Source organism: Epinephelus fuscoguttatus, linkage group LG23, assembly GCF_011397635.1.
Source record: "Epinephelus fuscoguttatus linkage group LG23, E.fuscoguttatus.final_Chr_v1".
Taxonomy (NCBI): domain Eukaryota; kingdom Metazoa; phylum Chordata; class Actinopteri; order Perciformes; family Serranidae; genus Epinephelus; species Epinephelus fuscoguttatus.
This window is the reverse complement of record NC_064774.1, coordinates 26924557-26947550: the sequence shown is the minus strand read 5'-3', so window position 1 is coordinate 26947550 and position 22994 is coordinate 26924557. Positions and strand designations below refer to the sequence as shown.

The 22994-nt window shown below is 40.3% G+C and overlaps 1 long non-coding RNA gene and 1 pseudogene across 1 annotated transcript; both read right to left on the bottom strand.

Moving 5' to 3' along the window:
* Positions 1 to 3987: 3987 nt before the first annotated feature.
* The window catches only part of LOC125884468 (interferon-induced very large GTPase 1-like), a 30475-nt pseudogene continuing 11468 nt past the window's right edge, over positions 3988 to 22994 (bottom strand).
* LOC125884469 (uncharacterized) lies at positions 10558 to 12693 on the bottom strand. Its single transcript, XR_007448705.1, has 3 exons — positions 12569 to 12693; positions 10734 to 10792; positions 10558 to 10622 (listed from the first exon to the last, which is right to left on the bottom strand). It is a non-coding gene; the product is annotated as an uncharacterized LOC125884469 (long non-coding RNA).

The following is a 22994-nucleotide window of genomic DNA, read 5'->3' as shown; positions in this document are numbered from 1 at the left end:
ATCACTTTGGTGATCTCCCAGAAATTACTTTTTGCACCACAAGCAGGTGAACATTTTTGGTTTTTAGTCACATCTCAGCAACTAAAGAATGCAATGCAAATGTTGCACTTAGAAATTTTAGCATAGTGACCAGCGCTCAGAAAGTAAAGATATTTGAGCTTGAGCTTTTCTGAGTTTATCTGCACAGGTTAAAATCAAATCACGACACAGACATAGAGGAATAATTACCCAAAATGTTGGGTAAGAAATGTGCCACCCATGCTTCCACTGAGTTTTTCTAAAAAAACAAAGTGCGATAGAGAAACTCTTTTCCCTTTGACTGCAGTCACACAGGCTCATCAGAGTAGCCACACCTATGCCGAATGTGAGGTTACATATGAAGCACTCTACACAGAAACAAAGGGGAGAAATGAAGGAGTTTGCATACACAGAACTTGAACCTTGCCACCCTTCTTTTATTAAACCAGGAGAAGTCACTTTGATTCCCAGAAACAGTAGATAATTATAGTTTCCAGTGAAACAAAACTCATTCCTCTGGTCACACAGTGGCGGTTATTTAGATATAGTGGGGTGAGTGTATGGACTTAGGATGTATCAAGTCAGATGTACCAACACTGGGAATTTAACCTGGGCTCTCTGCAGTGGTGCTGTATATTGCTGCTCTTTCTGTCCCTCCTCTCCAGCCACATTATTGCCATTTTTCATCCATCCACCAGATGCACTCAGACTTCCCCTCCTTTCTCCAACACCTGACAGCCCCACCCATCTACACACCTGTTCCCACTCTCCCCATCAGCTCTGTATATCCCTGGCCTTCTGCTTCTCATCGCCTCACCTGCATCTCATTCCCTCATCAGTTACCCTTCAGATATACAGGCCCAGACCCTTTGTCAGTTCATCAGTGATATGTGGTTTCCTGTCATTGCTTTTAAGCCTACACGGTGAATGAAAAAGACAATTCCACTGATATTCCTGTTCACGTGCGGCCATGCAGACTCTTAACATGCCCTAACATGTCATTTATCACATCAAAATATAGAAAAGTGGAACATCTGGAGCCGCTTGTCATTTTGCTTCTTTGCATCACAGTTGGATTTTTTTAAAGTTTCCTACCATGGCGTACTTGTTCAACCATGTGAACAAACATGCCCTCTGTCATTCCTTCAACAACCTTTTTTAAAAGGTCATCTTTGCAATACTTGTGCATATTCAATGTGTGAATGTTTATAGTTAATGTGTTTCTTCTTCCGACCAGAAATGTGGGCTTTTCTTTTGAGCGTGCATCTCTACCCCAGTCTTGCAAGCTGCCCACCACACCCCCATTATACTGATTTTGAATTAAAGTGGGCCATCAATGCATGAGGTAACTATCAGCATTATGGAGTCAAATTAAATCTATGTAAGTTCACTGCCTCAGTGTGGCTGAGAGATGTATCTGTATTTTTTTTTATTTAGTGAGTAGCCACAATAAAACACACAGGTTTGACCCTTAGAAGCCAAACAAACTCAGGAGTATCACAATGTAGTTTACAGCCCAGTTCTTGCACAATGTTGTGTAATGCTCCACAAAGAACACATCTCCTTGAGAGATATCAACCTGAAGCTTACAGAGGACCTGTCTCCAGCAGACACACAGAGAAGAAGCACATTGTGACCTGCAGTAGAAAAATTAAAAAAAGAAGCAAGCAAAGAAAGCTGGTGAAATAACCACCTTTTTATTCATTATTGTATCCAGTTTCTGCTGTGAGTCAACAGGTGTGTTGGAGCCGGACACATTTAAAACAGTTTGCATGGTTGAAATCGTAGATCAGTTGAAAGTCTCTGCTAAGGGACCGTATGATTTTTTTTTTCTTTAGGGAAGGTCTTTTATTTTTTTCAAGATTTATTATTTTAAAAATAGATCAGCTAGTTACATTACAAAGGCTGCTGTCATGTGCACCATGGGTCATCAAGGTGAGTTTTCCTGGTTCAGACCAGTCCTGGAGAGAGTCCATCCCTCCACTGGTTCCAGAGCCAGTGCTGCACATAGAGTTGAGCCCAACTAGTTGGTACCGTTCTACTTTCCACACTTACTCTGGTTTGGCAACCACAAAAGACGTGATGTTCCATATCCTTAGAGCCAGTTCACAGTGCCAGGGGTCAGCACACCTAGCTCTCTGTCTTTACCTGCTGTCCTGCAGCCAGTGCCTCAGGTAAGGTGCTGCAGCTCTGGTGTTGCAGATTCATCCAGGGTCTGAGTACTGTTAACAAGTTATTAAGTACTGTCACATACAAACATTCAGTGGCGCCCCCCGGGGGGGAGCCAGGAGGGGCCACGGCCCCCCTGATGCAGTTGCTGGTCCTCCCTGGCCAAAAGGGGGAAGGCTGACATTACAGTCTTTCAGAGGCTGTTGTGTGCTCATTTTAAGCTCGATATTGGTATCCTGTAAAACCAGACGACCTAAAGCATCCACTGCTTCCAACCACGTCATACTAGCAGTCAGGAAGGGAGCTAAATAGCACACAAAATGTAGGCTGAACTTTGGCGATAGAAAAACTGACATGATGGTTTTTAATGGGGCCCCTTGAACAATTGGTTCATTAGCAATGTTTGGGTTACTGGTTAATATGTAAACAAACATTCTTCCTAATGCTGGCATTTCTGTTACTGTGATACTATCACTGTATGATTGCAATAAAATGTGTTTACAAAAGAAATATGTGTACCTGTACCTTTACCTGTATTTGTGTATGCACATCAATAATTAATAACATTAACTGTAAAATACAAAGCCAAAGCTGATCAGTGTGTGATTCCTTAACTCTCATACTGACAGAGTTTTCAGCTAGCCTGTGCCACACAAAGATTTTCAGTGGCCCCATCTGGCCACCCCTTTAAAAATTTTCTGGTGACGCCACTGCAAACATTGTCCAGTTTACATTAATGCATGCAATTGTTAGTTGTTTTATTTAACCAAAAGATGTTATCAGGCTTTAATATTCAGTGCGCACCTCTAGCTCATGTCCTTACCTGCATGAGCTCCTGTTATCGACCCTGCCTGCCTCTGACCTCTCTATGTCGTCTGTTTCCCGGTAAACTCACCAGCCTTCTGTCCCTGACCACGAGTTCTGCCTCAGCATCTCTGGTGTCCATCTGTCTGTGGCTGTGTGGTGTTTTCCTGCCACAGCGTTTCAGCGTGAGTGCTTTCACCTTCCAGACTGCCCCTGAACCCAGAGACTGTGTGTGGACTCTGGGCCCGAAGAATGAACTCTTAATTGAATATCTTAGTTAGCTCAAGTTTCTGTTTATTCTGTGTTCAAATTAAGGTCATTACCAACGGTCAGCGAGTGCTGCATTTGGGTTCAGTCACATCTGTTACAGATTACATTGTGTTACAACTAAGAATGGTATAAGGTGGTTTCAAATACAAGACACCAGAGACAAACATGTAGAAGAGCCTATGGTGGCCCAAAGGTAATGTAACAAAAAAAAGGCCCTTTCCAGTAGATCCAGTGTTTGGTTTGTCCGTTCTGGGCTACTGTAGAAAGATGGCGGTGCAACATGGGAGACCCAGTCGAAATGGACCTACTCCCTATGTAGACATGTAGGGCTCATTCTGAGCTAACAAAGCACAATGACTCTTAGTTTCAGGTGCTTGCACACTAATTGAAACATACTTAACAGATCTGTAATTGAAAGTTACATTTCTCCTTGTTGTGGATTGTTGTTAACAGGTTTGCATGTGACCAAGTAATGTGGGAGCGACAATAGGGATTTGAGCCCTTACTTTGTGTTCAGACAGAACACAAGCTGAATTTTAGTGGCAGCACTTGCTTCCTGTCTGAACACAACTTAAGTCTTTTTCTATTTAATGTTTCAACTCAAGTTGTGGGTTTCTGAATTCAATAAAGACAATAATAACTCATTCTGAGTCTTTATTAAAGCAGTTAACAGAAGTTAATAATGTATTGACACTGATGACATCACATATACAATAGAATGAATGGTCCTTTAATACACTGAAAATCTAAATATTTTGCATCAAACACTTCTCAGAAACAAAGACAATTAGATCCTAACTTTCGGTTAAACAATCACATGTACTTAAGATTAAAAGCAAAACGTTCTGTCTTGTTATGACAATACCACATAAAGACTGAGTGGTGTTAAAAAAAGAAAAACATTCAAAAAAATCATATCACTTTGATTATCTGTGATTATATCTTCATAGTTGCAGTACACAGAAAACTTTCTGTCACTCAAAATCATGCATTCAAAGTCTGATTTAATCAAACTGCCAACATTAAGTATGTTTATAAGTATGTTTCCAATATGTGCTCCTAAAGGTACATTGACTCAAAGTATGCAAAGTATTTAAAATGTCATCATCAGCAGGAACAGAGCTAGAGCTGATTATTTATATTAAACATGTTAAATGCAGTTTCAGGTCAATTGCAGTAATTTCCTTATTGTAAGTCTTCGTCATAAAATGTTTGAGTCAACTTACAATATCTTAAACCTTGTGCTCTTACATACAGCATGTTACTATTTGTGTCTCTTCTCTATATCATATAAAACAAGTAGGATCAAGATATCCTTGAGCAGATACGGAATTAGTTTATGTAGGAGGAAGTGCACCTCTATAATCACTCTCTCACTCTCTCTCTCTCACTTTATGTTAAATGACTCTTTGAGACTCTGCTCTGCCTGCTCATATGTGATATTGCTCCAAGTGTCTGGAATATCAGCAGGCTTAGCTTCATATCTTTCAGCAAACTCTTTGTTGAACTTTGTCATCACATATTTCCAGTAGTCTGACGCCTTCAGGCTTACATCTGGAGCAATTTTCCAGTCTGGGAAAATTTCTGTGTAAAGCTTGTAAGGGTGCCATTCACCATTTGTAGCACTGCAGCAAAAACGGTTGTCACTGATCACCAAGGAAGTGCATACGTCAGTAACAAGTTCTTTTGTCCTGTCCCACTTGTATCTGCCCAGACCCTCTGGCCGATGTAATGATGTCCAGTGCTCAGTGTGGTCTTTTCCTCCTGCCTCACAAGGTGCTTTGCAGAATGGACACTGTTTACCACATCCAATCAGTTTAGTGAAAAGCTCGTTCTGAGGATTCACATGAAGTTGTTTTAGTTTTGTTTGGATGTTTGTTTCTTTAAACTTCTCTGTGAGAGCTTTTGCCATGTCCTTCAGACAATCAGTGAGCCAGTGAGCAAACTGTTCTGGGTCGGCATTGTTCAGGATCATGAAAGCACCAAGAGCATCCTGGGAAATGACCAGTTTATCACCAAGTTCCTGACAGACATCTTCAACAAATGTTCTTAAGTTGCCACTCTTTTTGGTGTTAGCTTTGTTGATAGCATTGGTTATGTTCCTGATGCTTGACTGAACATGTTTATCCTCAAGCTCAAACATGGTAGACCCTTTTGAGAAGCGTTCTACTATTTGGTCGAGGATCCATTTCTTTACATAATACTCATATGAGCCAATGTAGCTCAGATATTTTTCAAAGTCATCCTTTGTGAGCAAATCCAGTAAAATTGTATACTGGAGGTATATTCGTGTGCTGAACTGCTGGCTTGTCATCATTTCACCAATGATATCAGGACCCAAGGAACGCTTGACAAAGTCTTCGACTGCAGGCTTCAGGCAGCAGTTTGTGAATTCTTCTGCCTTCTTCTGGCACTGGTCTTGATTATGGAACACATCTTTAAAATCAGCGCGAAACTTGGCTTTGTTTTCATTCAGACATCTGTAGGGATCATTCTCATGTATGAAATCTTCATGCATTTTCTGAAACTGTCTGGCTGCATCTCCACAGATGTGCTGTTTCAGAGAAATTTCAAACTCAATCTCTGTCTTCACTTTCTTATTGTTTTGCAGCTTCTCGTCAATCATGTGGAGGATCTCCTGAATGTAAGTGTCATGGTAATTGCTTTTTCTTTCCACTTTTCCAGTGACATACTGTTTGCAATCTGCTATGATACTGTCAGCCATTTGCTCTACAGCCTTTATGTGATCTTCAGTGTTGAACCACTTGGTGATTTTGTGTTTCAACCGGTTGAAGAATCCTTCTGCAGTATATCTGAAAGGAACAAGTCCACATTCTGTCAGGCTTTTTTCACTTAACAACCGACAGACATGACATCCCCTTACGTCTTAGATTTTCTCTCAGGTAGTGGTACACCTTTGCAAAGACATCAGCAGGCTTTTGCTTAGAGAAGGAGAGTTCCTTCACCATTCTGTTCCACATCTTATCAAATTCTTTGTCGAGCTCTTCGTCTGTCATCTTGACTTTTTTCTTCCAACATTCTTCAATCAGTGCACACACTCTCTCCTCTAATACTTTTATGTGGTTCTCCTTGATTTGATCAAGTTCTGTCATTCCCTGTCTGATGTCAGCTGCTGCTGTGAGTTGATTAAACACAGAGCTCTCCATTTCTCGTCGAAGGGTCTTTGCACTGTTTGCAAATTCTTCTTTGTATCCTTCAACTAGATAGACGTGACCCTCTGTTTGCTTGAAGTACTGTGACAAATTGTCAAGAAGCTTTGTCTCCCATTCCGTCAGCACTGTGCACACTTTACTTTTCAAATGGTCAAGAAATTCTCTCATGTCAGGTTTCTCAGATTCCACAGCAAATTTGCCAAAATTGGAAATTCTTGTCTCAGCATTTGTAACCCATGCGTACATTTCTTTTTTGAATTCCCATTCCCATTTGTTGAATTCTGTGCACAGCCTCATGTATGCATCAGCCACCAGGCTGTTTCTGAAGCTGAAGATGAAGTTTTCATGCTTTACTGCATTCCACAGGCTTTTCATCCACTCTGTAAACTCCAAGATATTATTAGCAGATGACTCACAACGTCCCAAAATTTGGATGACATTTTTCTTGAGCTCATATACAGCTTCGCTGTACCCTGCATTGACTGGTGCCATTGGTGGGTTTCCATTCCACAGTCCAGGAATGTACCAGTTCCCAGTGTCTGGACTGTACTCCATCACATCAGTGAAGCTCTTGTTCTCCTCTTTCTTTTCCATTTTGGCTGCTGCCTGGGTCATCTCATTTAACTGCTGCAAGAGCAATTTCCTGTCTCGTAAGTTCTTCTCATGAGCTGAAACATCCGACACATTCTGGTGGACAAACTGACATTTGGGCTTTTTGCCCACCTCTTTCATCCTGAGAAAAGCATGCACAACTATTTGTAGGATGTCTTTCATTTCTGTTGAATTCTCCATTGCGATATTGATGATGGTGATATCACTCAGCCCCACAACAAGTGTTGCAAGCTCATTGTCGTGCTCATGGCTATTATCCAGTTGTGCAAGCTCTGGTGACTTTAAGCCCTCAGTGTCAATGATCACCATGAAGTCACAGTTGAGGACTTTTGAACATCTTCACTGATTCTGATGAGCAACATAAAGGCACCTCGAGTGCATCGACCACTGCTGACTGCAAACTGCACTCCAAACATGGTGTTGAGGAGAGTAGACTTTCCTGTGCTCTGAACTCCAAGAACTGTGACCACCAGTATCTTGTTCTTAGGAGACACCAAGCCATTGAGCTGAGAGAGGACGTCACTCACCCATCTGAGAGGTATGTTGGAGGCATCTCCATCTACAAACTCAAGGGGAAATCCATCAAGTAACAATTCTGCACATAGTTTGGGCAGATGTTGTAACTGTTTACGTGATGGGTCTGTTTCTGGAAGAGACAGTGAAGCCTCATAGATCTGACCCATTTCACGGAAGAAGTGTTCAGTCCCCAGTGAGCTGTTGGAGAGTTGTCTGTCAATTTCTTTGATCTCCTCTTTGTTCCCAGAAATTTTGCGTTTTTCTTTGTACTGCTCTCGGAGGCCAGACAGTTTTATGCGAGACAGGTTATCAAGGTTCATTCGCATCCATTTCAGGAAATAGCACCTCTCTATCCCTGGGCTTGATATTGCGGTGATAAAACATGTCATTGCATTTGACATGTCACAAGAGTTCTGTTTATCCCTAAGTTCTGTTTTCTGTATCTCAAGGTCACTTTTGTACTTTTCTATGTTCTGGGACCCAACATTTCGGAGCCGAAATTGTTCCTTCTCTAAGCGAGTCAGTTCCTTCCATATTTGGCCTTGCAAGGGTAGCTGAGTGTCTTTGTATTTAAGGATGTCTTCAATTTCTGCAGTAATGGCATCTGCATTTTTCTTGGCAGTCTGGCACTCTGCAGAGTCTTCATCAACCAAGATTCCCAGTTCATGGCCAATGTCAGCCATCTGCTCAATCTGCATCTTCATCTTTGAGTTCTCAACTACTTTGCTGACTGTTCTCTGCAAGTTTTTGACAAAGTCTTCATCATTCATCTGCTTTGCCTTTAAAAGGATGTTACTTTTCGTCAAGCCCAACTTGGTTGCCACCTTTTTTACAGCGTCTAAACTGAAGTGCTTACTTTGATGGTTACCTACCAAAAAGATCTGTGCCTTGTGGTGTTGGTTGGTGAGCAGCTCACACTCAGAGTCCAAATTGTCAAAGAACACAAAAACTGATGCTGATGTCTGACACAAAAAAGAAAACTGTGTTTCAAATGAAGCAATGTCTCCACGAAGGTTAGCTACAGCTACTGGCTCACTGAAAACATCCATGTTTTTGTTCCCACAAGGAAGGTACCAAGTCATTTCAACCAGTCCATTGGATATTCTCCTTGGACTGTCACCACACTCCATGTTACAGTGAACAAATGTATCATGGTACTGCTGAGAATTGCTCAGAAGCTTATTGAGGATCTCTGACTTGGACAGGGAGCACTCACCCAGTCTCACAAAAGATATCATTGGAAGTTCAGAGAGAACAATTCTTTGTTCAATGAAGCCCTTGGACTCTGAAAGTGACTGAGGTCTGTACTTTTTAACGATGTCTCTCATGGCCCAAAGCATGAGTGTGCACTGCTTTGTGTCACAATTGGGAAGCAACAGAGGCACAGAAAACTGACACCTAGACATTTTGAGTGCCATTTCCTGTTGCACAAAAGCATCAGAACACAGAAAGAGTGCAGTGATTATGTCAAGGGGGTTTAACATGTCATCTGAATGTTGGCTGTCAAATAGATCATCAAGATCTAACTCCGTATTCCCTGACAGCTCATCACAGTTTGACTCACATGCAGATGTACATTTCATATTCCTAGCTGTCACATTAACCATCATCAGTTTCTTCAGAAAATACCATGGAAGATCTGAATTACACTTGGCAGGTTCATCTGCAATGCCCCTGTCATCAATCTCAAGTATTGTGTTCAGGGATAGCTTCTCTGTGTAGTGCTGCTCCAGCCCCAGATCCTCCAATATTATCTCCAGTTGTGTCTCTGTGGATATAAAGATGTTTATTTTAAATTAATCATAAGTGTTTTAAGAAAAACATGGATCCAAAGGTAACTGACACATGCATACATGCCAAAATGTTCGGGAGCACAATTTTGCATCCTGCCTTTGCATTTAAGCTAAAGGGAGCTACAAACCTCCAGAAAACTGTATTTGTGGTTGTTGTTGTCCTGTGTGCATGATATAACAACTTTTGTAAATGACCCCAATGTTCACTGGTCGATGTGTTAAGTTAGCAGTTTTCATGTGTTTGTTGCCTTTATTTTGTTATTTCCTGTCAACCGGAAGATGATTCTACACCTTGATTGAAATCCACCTGTGGTAAATTCAACTGTATGAAAGTATAAACAAAGGTTGCACACTCTGGCTCTATATGCACTGCTCTTTCATTCAGATGACTTTTCAACCCTCAGGCCATCTTCAAGAGCAATCACAATTAAATTCAATTGAATGGGGATGATTACAAGGTCTCACAGCTGACAATGCATATATGAGAATTGCAGAGCTCAGAGATTGTTTTGAGGGGCAGATATGAGGATGGTTTTAAAATGTCTGCTTCACTGAGGGTTCCTAAAAGCACAGCAGCCTCCAACAAACAGGACTTTTCTGAGAGCTGACCGCCTGACTAAACTGAGCAGTTGGGGGGAAAGGCCTTGGTAGAGCCTGGTGGTCACTCTGGCTGAGCTCCAGAGTTCTTCTGTGGAATTGGGAATATTGTGAGCCTTCACAGAGTCAGTACATCAGCACTCTTTGTTGAACTTTATGACTTATTGCTTTTGTTTCTTTATTACAATGCTTTACTTTTACTCACTTGTGTGTGCAGATGTTACGACAGGCTGGCTTATTCTTTCAGTCTTCAGTTCTTCATCAACATGGATCACGTTTTGTGCTCCTGGCGTTGAGCTGTTTGTGTCCATTGTGTCCTGCATGTTTTCTCCATCCCTGCGATTGATTCCAATGTAGCTCTCCTCTTCACCAGCAGGAGTGTCCAAAGGCAGAGACACTAGCTGGCTGCTGACATGACTGACTGTTGTCTTTGAAGGAGGGCAGGACACTGTGGAAATAACAATAATAATGACTTTACTCAAAGCTAGTTTATGTACAGACTGCACACCATTTAGTGCCTCTGTGCTCAGCATTAGATTGTATGAAGCTGACCTTTATCACTTGCATCAGTCTACTGACAGTCACTCTTGCTGTCAGACCATGGTGTTGATGGAGAGTCCTCTGCTTCCTCACAGCAAAGCATAACAACTGAGTCTTCATCACTGATTCCCTTGATAAATGACAAACATATAATGTAATGGAATGAATCAACTCTCACACCCATACAGTTTTCCCATTTGATTTTCTGTATCTTACGGCGATGTCGAAACTAGCTGTTTACCTCCATTGTGGGTCCATGGTCATCCCACACTCGTGCCAGGTTATTCAAGCAGCTTCTCACTGAAGGTCATGAGGAACAAGGTGTTATTCCCTTAAAGACTAAGGTATTAAATTTTCCACCAACTTTAAAATACTACGCAGCCTATTTGACGGCATTATTTTCCAAATCACAACAGGAATTTATAGCAGTCTTGTTTTACACCCCCAGTTCCACCCCCTTCACATGACTGGGCTTTGCAAATTCAAAACATCTACATCATATAAAAAAGAACAAACAGCATGAAAACGATGAAGCAAAAATCAGTGCCTGGATTTGGGCCTGGTGGCTCCTGACCTCGCATTCAACTTTTTGGTTACTTCATCTTCTATTTCAAATAAGTATCTTAGGTTCAGATGGCTGGTGTTCAGAAAGGCACTGGAGACATGTGGAATCAGGTGCAATCGAGTTTAATGTGTTCACAAGCATCAACACATACAACTCATGAGTCAAGCTCCGGAACAAGACTTAAGTTTCACTTTCTGCACTCTCCCTTTTATGCTGGTGAAGATTCTGGTGAATCTCCACCCTTTTTCTTTTAGCCCTTCCTACTTGAGCCCAAACATATTGGTGGGAGGGTTCTTTCATTCTGCTAAGTCATGTTTTAACTGTGTAATCTTTTCGAGCCACCTCAGGTGCTCATATTGGTGTATCAGGCTGCAGCAGCCTGGGTTGGAATATATTCTAATTCCAACAGAGACATAGGAGGTAGAGCAAAATGTATATTTTTCGTCTTATACACACCTGCCCCTACCTGCTGAATTATTAATATGCCATAGCTATCAGTCCTATCAGCTACTTTGCAACAACAACAGGGAGACACATTGCTCCCCATATTCAAGTACACACACACACACACACACACACACACACACACACACATATATATATATATATATATATATATACATATACACACACACACACACATATATATATATATATATATATATATATATATATATACATATATATTTATATATATGTGTGTGTGTGTGTGTGTGTGTGTGTGTAGCTATTCTGCAGCAGGTAACCTCACCACTGATTATTTCAGCTGTATGGTTGGCAAATGTAATCATAACTAAAAGTAACAAATTGCCATTGTTATATTGGTTCAAGTCCTATGGTGTAGTGCAGTACTGTGTGTGGCTTGTATGAGTGGTGTTGCTGTATCCCAGGCATATTTCACCAACTTTAGTGTCTTCATTGCAATTTACTTCTCAGACAGTCAGCGGAAAGTCTAAGTGCACTGCATGTCTGATGTTGTAGACAGTCCTAGCTTTTATTTATAGTTGTGTATATATGTGTATATATACATATATATATATATATATACTGTGTAACTGTACTTATAATAAATAATAAGATAATATAGTAGGAAATTAAAGTTTTGAAAATGTTGTGTTTACTCCATGGCTATGTACCAATTCCACACCTGCTATCATCGTTTGATAAGAGCTGAATAGATGCACATAAAGCTTTGACATCACCACAATAACTACAGTAAGACTTTGTTCAGTATTTCCGACAACATTCATAAATATATCATTAACTACTTGTTGTACTGCCTGGGCTTGGTGGTGTGGCATTTATAAGGAGGAATACCTGAAAAACTCTGTTCATCTGTAAAATATTCAGTGTTGATCACTGGCAAAGAAACAGGTTGGTCAGTCAGTAAAAATGACAACGTTGGTTGTCTGTATAGTAGCCCAGATGTTTCTCTCCCAGTTTTATCAGGTCCTCCAATTAGGCACATAACAGTAAAATCAATTACAAAACAAAGGCAAATAGCAACCTACCTTTTTGACAACATGCGCTCATGGCAGTATTGCATTCTCATATCCTGGACTTTAAATAACAATGCAGTGTTCATAGGAAAATGATGTCTCCAGAAGTTAACGTGCCTCTCACCACTTGTGCCAATGCAGCCCTGCAGTGCAGACTTTTATGCCCCTGGGATCGTCACTTTCACTTTTGATGTCCAGACATAGTTTCACGGTCAGGTGGTTTCTCGGAAACGAGCATTGAGTTTACAGTAAATTGCATCAAAAAACTTGTTAGAATCCACATCAGAGAGCTTAGTACACAAAGTAGTTTCTCTGCTGTGTTGCAGCATTAAGACAGTTTATTAGAAAGTCAGTGTTGTGGCCATGAGAATCACACAATGTTTGATTTATTTGTTCCTTTAGTGTGAAGTAGTGAAGTAGTGAAGTAGTTCTTTCCAATTACCCATTGTACTGTTTGTCTATTTTAATTTCAAAGTGTTTTGTATATTTGTGTGTGCAGGGTGGTAATCCTGTAACCTATGAATACAGCAAAGCTCAACCTTGTTTAAAAGATGGAAATGGTGGTGAAATTATGCAAGTGGGAATAAATGAAAACTACTTTCTTACCTTGGTAAGGTAGACAGCAAGTTACAACATACATTTCAACAGAACAAGCTGATGTTTCAGTTCTGTGCAGTGTAGCCTCTCCAGAATCACTTCACAAATTTAATTGTCTTGTGTAGATTATACTACAACTCTTAGTTTGGAGAAATATGCTTCTCCATATTTTGGGGGGATTTTTAATTCTATTGAATTTTCAGATCATTATTAATACATCATCTCCTGACTGCCTGGCCACTTCCTTTAAACCAATCAAATGAAGGATGCATAAGGTTACTAACTCACTAGCCAATTAGAAGACAGTTCAGGCGTTGACAGAAAAAAAAATCATCAAAGATGCTTTATCATGTGCACTTGTGCAGCAACCAGCTGACCTCTGCTAACACACATAAAAATTCAACACAGCCTGTGGAGTCTTTTGTTGCCTCTGAGCAGGAACAGACAGGTTACAGACTCCTCATCATGTGGTACAACCACTGCATTATGATACACGTCACATCAGCTGGACTAATCCACTATAGAACCATGGTTTGGTGAAGGAGTGACTTGACTAAGTCTGAGTGTGTTTGGCTCATTAAATGCACTTCTTATGCTATTTAAGCAGAAATGTTTTTGAAATGTGGATTGTTTATTTTTCCCTTTTAATCCTGTCACTATCATTACCTAATGATGTTAGGAAGACCGCTCTCAATTTTAGTGATATTATTGTGTACTGAGAGGAAATTAAAGGTTGTACAATGCAGTGTGAAGAAGACCAGCCTCTTCCATATTGTTTTTATATTGAAATGTTTTAATGTCAAGGCTATTATAGCCTGTTGCACATTACATTTTTTTTCTGAGACGTGCTGTTTGGGCTGTTCTTTTTCTGACAGCTTTGTGATATCATGCTATTAAAGAGCATAAAGAAAGATCCTGGGTATGTCCTCCTTCTTAGGATAGAGCTTTCAATTGTGTGAATAATTTTGTTGCATTCTACGGCACTGGCTGCAGTGTGTCGAAGTGACCAATCCCCCCCCCCCCACTGAAAATACATATAGAGTGCCGAAGTCACGCCCCTTCCGGTAGAGCTCATGGGACCTTAGATCGGAAAATGGTGAATGGCAGTGAATGGGGAGAGCAATATTATGTTTTGTTCCCGTTTGAGTTGCGACATGAAATCTAAATATGTTGTTAATGAATTTAAAACATCGATTTTAAGGTCAAGAAAGTCATACTTTGTGGTAAAACTGTTGAGATATAAGCTTTTTAATTAGAAAGACTCAAGAGTACACAGGAGGAGGTCGCGTATGTGACGTCATAGCTTTCGCTCGCTTCCTGCAGCTTGGCCTCCCCACTGAAATTCCACTGTTTTATGATTAATCGATTTATGATTGAAGATGTCTGTGTTTTGTGCCAGGTTGCAGTCACTCCAAGCTGCAGGAAGCGAGCGAAAGCTATGACGTCACATACGCGACCGCCTCCTGTGTAGTTTTTCTAATTATGTTTTTTCAAAAGCTTATATCTCAACAGTTTTACCACAAAGTATGACTTTCTTGACCTTAAAATTTATGTTTTAAATTCATTAACGACATATTTGGATTTCATGTCACAACTCAAACGGGACCAAAAGATAATATTTCTCTCCTCATTCACTGCCATTCATATTTTTTCCGATCTAAGGTCCCATGAGCTTCACCGGAAGGGCCGTGACTTTGGCACTCTATAGATGTTAAGTTTTGACAGCTTTTCTATTCTCACTGTTTGAAATATTGGAGATGTTGTTTTTAATTTCATTAACCAGAGCAGGAAAAAAGGGTTTATTGTTGGAGTATAACTTGTGTTTTGTTTAACCTGATCTCACAGAAATACGTGAAATGACCATGACCTCTTAACAACGCATTCCGTGGTGGCAGCACGTAATGTCCCAAGAATCAGCAAAGATTTTCTTCAGTGCCCGCGAGCTAAGGGCGGGCTGGCCCTTCCTAAACTTATTTATTACTATTGGGCTACTACCACTCAAAAAATCTCATTCTGGATCAATGCCCCCGACACAAACTGGTGTATTTTAGAGGCCCAGTCATGCCACTTATCTTCTCTTTCCACCTTGGCATACTCATCTCTTCCATTGAGACCATCCTCATATTCCTCCAACCCAATTGTTCTTGCTACTCTTAGAATTTGGACCCAATTTCATCCTCACTTTAAATTGAGTACAGCCTCATCTCTGGGTCCTATTAGCAACAATCACCTTTTCTTACCTTCTATAATGGACCCAACTTTTTCTCAGTGGAAAAATAAGGGACTGAAATCTTTCAGTGACCTATATGATGATGGTGAACATTTCTCCAGTTTTGAAACCTTATGTAAGAAATATGATTTGGTCCATTCGAATTTTTTTTTAGGTATTTACAGATCCGTCACTTTATACAGAAACAGTTCCCCTCATACCCCAACCTCCCATGTAAGGCATTATGGGAAAAACTATTAGACACTAATTTAACGCAGAGGGGACTGATTTCTAATATATATGATCAGATTATGAATATCACTGATCATTTTTCTGTAATTAAAACTAAATGGGAAAAAGAATTGGAGATGAATTTAACAGATGTAAGTAACGTTTAAGGGGGTTCCTATTAATGAGGCGTTCACTTCCTGTGTGCTTTTATTTTGGGGCTCTTCGGGCGGAAGTAGCGGTACCCCGTATCTGTAAATAAGTTTTCTTCACGTCAGTTCTGAGCATACGGTGGACGGTACAGTCACTAACGACAGCTCTTCTACAAAAGGATGTATCTTCAGACATTTCAGCGCCTAGCTGGAGTCGGGAACAAGGTATTGTGTGTAAATAATGTGTTATGTGCAGCTATGTGTGCCTCCTTGTTTTTATATTCACTGTGGAGAAATGTTTAATGTGTTACCATGCTAACATTAGCCTCTGTGTATGTGGTTTGGGCCTCATGGTGGTGCTGTTAAGCTATAAGAGCCTTTTGAGTCCTTTTATGTGTTTATTGCAAATGTTATGTGAAATTTTGATTAATTCTCATATGTAAGGTTATGAGACTTACGGGTTATTTTATTTGTGTTGTAAGAGCTTATTTTTATTTTATTTATCTGCCCATCAGCTCTTACGGTGTGAAAGAAGTAAGAAGAAGGATTGAAAGATTTGTGTTCAAAAATAAGGATGATGGCCGAACATGAATAAAGACTTCTAGAACATCTGTACGCTTCACCATTATGCTGCCTGGGGTTCGCTATAACAGAGGATTGGTGGATAGGTGCGTTGAGCAGGGTAAACACCTCTACATCTTGTGCTAGACTGAGTCTAATTCAGTTTAAGATTGTTCATAGGATGCATTTTAGTAAAAGCAAGTTTGCTAAATTATTTACAGATCATGATTAAAAATGTGTGAAATTGCCCCCAACTTGATTTCTGGTGCTGTGTTTTTGAAACTAACAAAAGCTTTGAGGATAAAAGTACAGTCATGCACTCTTCTAGCAATCGTTGGAGTGCCAGCCAAGTGTACCCTATACCACACTAAGGAAAGGGATATTATTGCCTTCACCACTCTGTTGGCACGTCATAGGATACTACTGGCATGGAAATCCCCTAGCTCACCATCTCAGTCTGCCTGGCTAAAGGATGTCATGTTTTTCTTGAGCCTCGAAAAAATTAAATATGCACTCAGGGGATCTAAGGATCTTTTTATCAAGAAATGGCAATCTTTCATTACATACTTTAATAATCTGTCTGTGATGCCTCCTGAATAAGATTCACCTGCTTGTTAAATGTAATAATTTGTCTACCCCTCAGTCCATCTTTTGTTTGTCTAATTTATATCACATTGTAATTTATACATGTACATGTATTATAGAACTTTGTCTAACTGAAAATGTAGGCTACCCGGGTGGGTGGGCGAATGGGTTTAGGTTTTTGTTTTTGTTTTTTTTGTCTTTTCTTTTTTCTTTTTTTTTTCTTTTCCAGTATGTTTTGGTTTGGGGGGCTCTGCTTTTGACATGTAAGCACTTTGTGCTACATTTTATTGTATGAAAAGTGCTCTATAAATAAAGATTGATTGATTGATTGATTAATTGGTAATAGTCCAGAAATCCCGTCTTCATCCTGTTTATATTGCTGTGGTACAGGCTTTGATGCACACACACACACACACACACACACACACACACACACACACACACACACACTCACGAAAACACACTTTCTATTTTGTAGGAATTTCCAAAAAATCACATTGGTTTTCAATGAAAGAAGTGTATTTTCTTCAACAGCTTTCACATTACTGGACCCAGACACCCCACACCAATGTAGAATGGTTTGGCCAAGTGGGCCTGATAAGGCACACCTCTTTATAAATGGGTTTCATGCTCTTAATATTTTATATGAATTATTTTAAACAAACTCCACGTCTTCCACAAAACTAGATTTACATGCACAAAATATTCCGTTTTTTGCCCTTATTCCAAAAAAGACAACATTCGTTCCTATTAAGCAGCTTGCACAGGGAATGAAAAAGAATATTCCAGTAATATTCCCGTTCATAAGTGGCCATTCGGACTCTGACTAACATGCCCTAACGTCATTTATCTCATCAGATTACAGAAAAGGGGAACGTCTGGAGCCGCTTGTCATTTTGCTTCTTCGCATCACAGTTGGATTTTTTTAAGTTTCCTACCATGGCGTACTTGTTCAGCCATGTGAATAAAGGTTCCCTCTGTCATTCCTTCAACAACCTTTTTGAAAAGGTCATCTTTGCAATACTTGTGCATATTCAATGTGTGAATGTTTATAGTTAATGTGTTTCTTCTTCCGATCAGAAATGTGGGCTTTTCTTTTGAGCGTGCATCTCCACCCCAGTCTTTGCCCACCACACCCCCATTATACTGATTTTGAATTAAAGTGGGCCATCAATGCATGAGGTAACTATCAGCATTATGCAATCAAATTAAATCTGTTTAAGTACACTGCCTCAGTGTGGCTGAGAGATGTGTCTGTATTTTTTTAATTTAGTAAGTAGCCACAATAAAACACACAGGTTTGACCCTTAGAAGCCAAACAAACTCAGGAGTATCACAATGTAGTTTACAGCCCGGTTCTTGCACAATGTTGTGTAATGCTCCACAAAGAACACATCTCCTTGAGAGATATCAACCTGAAGCTTACAGAGGACCTGTCTCCAGCAGACACACAGAGAAGAAGCACATTGTGACCTGCAGTAGAAAAATTAAAAAAAGAAGCAAGCAAAGAAAGCTGGTGAAATAACCACCTTTTATTCATTATTGTATCCTGTTTCTGCTGTGAGTCAACAGGTGTGTTGGAGCCGGACACATTTAAAACAGTTTGCATGGTTGAAATCGTAGATCAGTTGAAAGTCTCTGCTAAGGGACCGTATGATTTTTTTTTCTTTAGGGAAGGTCTTTTATTTTTTTTGTTCTTACTCCATAAGTCTGTTTCAGTCCCCTTTCCCTTGCAAGATTTATTATTTTAAAAATAGATCAGCTAGTTACATTACAAAGGCTGCTGTCATGTGCACCATGGGTCATCAAGGTGAGTTTTCCTGGTTCAGACCAGTCCTGGAGAGAGTCCATCCCTCCACTGGTTCCAGAGCCAGTGCTGCACATAGACTTGAGCCCAACTAGTTGGTACCATTCTACTTTCCACACTTACTCTGGTTTTTGCAACCACAAAAGACGTGATGTTCCATATCCTCAGAGCCAGTTCACAGTGCCAGGGGTCAGCACACCTAGCTCTCTGTCTTTACCTGCTGTCCTGCAGCCAGTGCCTCAGGTAAGGTGCTGCAGCTCTGGTGTTGCAGATTCATCCAGGGTCTGAGTACTGTTAACAAGTTATTAAGTACTGTCACATACAAACATTCAGTGGCGTCCCCCAGGGAGGAGCCAGGAGGGGCCACGGCCCCCCTGATGCAGTTGCTGGTCCTCCCTGGCCATAAGGGGGAAGGCTGACATTACAGTCTTTCAGAGGCTGTTGTGTGCTCATTTTAAGCTTGATATTGGTATCCTGTAAAACCAGACGACCTGAAGCATCCACTGGTTCCAACCATGTCATACTAGCTAGTCAGGAAGGGAGCTAAATAACAGACAAAATGTAGGCTGAACTTTGGCAATAGAAAAACTGGCATGACGATTTTTAATGGGGCCCCTTGAACTCTCACCTGAAGATATCTGATTAACAATTGGTTCATTAGCAATGTTGTCTCTCATACTGACATAGTTTTGCCACCCTAAGATTTTCAGAGGCGCCATCTGGCCACCCCTTTAAAAATATTCTGGTGGCATCTCTGCAAACATTGTCTAGTTTACATTAATGCATGAAACTGTTAGTTGTTCAATTTAACCAAATGATATTATCAGGCTCTAATATTCAGTGCGCCTCTCTAGCTCATGTTGGTAAATTGTCACTAAATGACAATTTTATCTATAGGATGCTTTCTACTTAAATGACGACAAACTACTGTTTTCTACCTGCCAGCCACGCCCCCCTCATCAAGACAACTCCACTCACCTGAGCACACAGCTGCTCCTCATCAGCACTCCCTGCATATAAGCAGCTGCTGCCTTTCCCTCAGTGTGCCAGATTGTTCTTCAAACTCATGCAAGACATTCCAGCACTCCTTACCTGCATGATCTCCTGTTATCGACCCTGCCTGCCTCTGACCTCTCTATGTCGTCTGTTTCCTGGTAAACTTGCCATCCTTCTGTCCCTGACCACGAGTTCTGCATCAGCAGAGACTGTGTGTGGACTTTGGGCCCGAAGAATGAACTCTTCATTGAATATCTTCATTTGCTCAAGTTTCTGTTTATTCTGTGTTCAAATAAAGGTCATTACCAACTGTCAGCGAGTGCTGCATTTGGGTTCAGTCACATCTGTTACAGATTACATTGTGTAACAGCTAAGAATGGTATAAGGTGGTTTCAAATACAAGACACCAGAGACAAACACGTAGAAGAGCTTGATAATATGCGTAACGTGATATGTTCCAAACTCTCAACAGTATGTTAAACCCATGCGAACTATAAACGTCACGCTATTGTTGAAACATTACCCAATTCAAGTTAATACTGTGGTGTAAGATATGCTCAGTGTGCATTAATCATGTCACTATTTGAGCGTTGTTGAATCGCCAGCTTTTAGCAATATCATCAATTAATTTTTCTTCAGTCACAGATGCAGACATCTCTGCACTCATACGGGCACATGTGCAGCTGGAGCACCCCTTCAGCAGGAGGCAGCCCTTTTTAGACTATTACACAAATGAATTTCACCCAAACACTTTAGAATAAAGCCTCCCACATCTCTACCCTGCCCCCTGCCCCCCCCCAATCACAGAAAACCTGTCCATTTAGGCAGAAGATATACTGTTAATTTCACAGGTGCACCTTCATCCCTATGTATGCTCTTGTTATTTGTTCTTTTCTTTTTTTCTGTGTTGTGTGTCACTAATATAATGGAATCCAATATACACAATAAAAGAAAATAAAATAAAAAATAACTTCAAGGCACAATCATGTCAACATTTCAAGGTGTTTACTGAGTTTTGTGGTCGTTTTTAAACTATTGTTAGCAAATGACAGATGATGATTGATTGGCATATTAACACAGAAGTTTGTGTTTCAAGAAAAAGGGATATGAAACGTTTTAATTTAGATAATGTTTTTAATTCAACATGTTTGCAATTTAAGAATGTACAGTAGTAGATTTGTAATTTGTAAGCCCAACATATTTGCCTCTCTTGCATACACTTGAACATTTGTCATAAATAATCACAATGATTCAGGAGAGTGAGTGTGAGCAATCATTTTCAGCGTTTCAGTTTTGTGACTGCCTATCTGTCTTTTTTACTCCAATTCAGACGTTGGTAATTAAGTCATATTTTTCACTGTGCTGTCCACGTTTATATAGCCTGCATGAAGCAACATGGTAAGTAGGCACGGGGCGGAGTATCTGAGATGTGCTTTTTGTAGTCCATCTAAATGAAACTGTAGTTTCACCACTGTCGACCTACGTCACTGACATCCGCCGCCACATGATGACGTAGCCCAGCGTAAGTGCGGTTGGATTTTCTCAGCTCCGCGGTTCTCTTTTCCTAAGTCCTTATGAATTCTCCTACTCATCTTTCCTTGGCCTCATGACGTTTCCCACTGAGGTCAAGGAATAGTGATTAGGAATAGACGATAGGAGGGACTTTCCAACCACAGCCTCAGTCAAAATGGACCTACTCCCTATGTAGACATGTAGGGCTCATTCTGAGCTAACAAAGCACAATGACTCGTAGTTTCAGGTGCTTGCACACTAATTGAAACATGATTAACAGATCTGTAATTCAGAGTTGAGAGTTACATTTCTCCTTGTTGTGGATTGTTGTAAACAGGTTGGCATGTGACCAAGTTATGTGGGAGTGACAATAGGGATTTGATAGCCTACCATGAGGTGCCTCACATACAGTCCCACATATAGCAGGATCACACAGGTGGTCCAACTTCTTCCTTGGATGAATTTCACTGACATTAGTGATTTCATATTAAAGTTTTCTTTAATATGAACTACTGCAGCCTCTATGTGGCAGATTAGCATGTTTTTGTACAGACAGTCCTGGTTTACATGCAAAGAATTCTAATGACTTTTATGATCCCTGACTTTTCCTGTAACGGCACCATGAGTAGGCATGTATGGTTGTGAGTGCAAGGTCTCAACTACCATCTCAATTATTGGATGGATGGCCATGAGATTTGATACAGAAGTGTTTTGTGCTAAGTAGGAAATGTTAGCCATTATACATTATACTTTAGATACACCAGCATGTTTAGCATTGTTATTGTTAGCAGGTTAGCATGTTGGCATTAGCATTGAGCTCAAAGTACAGCTGCACCTGAGTAGGCTCACAGAGCTGTTAGCATGGCTGTAGACTCCTAGGGCTCATTTATGCTCAACATTAGAAACATATAAGGACACAGACGGTGCCCTCTGTCCACAGTCTGCGTTCATTTCTTTCATAATTCCACATGTTGTCTGAAGGTTTACAGATACAGACAAAACGGAGCAGTACCACGGGAGATCATGGGGGCAGGGAAGCGTAATTCAAGCAAGGTGCAACCATAGGAGAAGACAAAGACTAATCAGTTATATAGTCAAAAAAGAATTCTCCGTCTACATATCGCAATGTATTTAATGGCTTCACAGACCATCACTGCTGACAACGTTGCCTCTGTTAAAAGGTAAAATATTAGGACCTCCTCCAGATTCCACTCACTTGTTGCTGTGTGAGACTTTTGACTCTGCCCTCTAGCGCCATCTGTTGGCTGTATTTGTGCCATCATAAAGGACGTATGGTATGAGTGTGAGGGCAGGGACATTTACAAGGTTTGAAACGGACACATCTATTCTCAGTTTGGTAAAGGGAGTATAAATGAGCCCTTACTGTGTGTTCAGACAGAACACAAGCTGAATTTTAGTGGCAGCACTCATTTCCTGTCTGAACACAACTTAAGTCTTTTTCTATTTAATGTTTCAGCTCAAGTTGTGGGTTTCTGAATTCAATAAAGACAATAATAACTCATTCTGAGTCTTTATTAAAGCAGTTAACAGAAGTTAATAATGTATGACACTGATGATATCACATATACAATAGAATGAATGGTCCTTTAATACACTGAAAATCTAAATATTTTGCATCAAACACTTCTCAGAAACAGACAATTAGATCCTAACTTTCAGTCAAACAATCACATGTACTCAAGATTAAAAGCAAAACGTTCTGTCTTGTTATGACAATACCACATAAAGACTGAGTGGTGTTAAAAAAAAGAAAGACATTTAAATATCCTG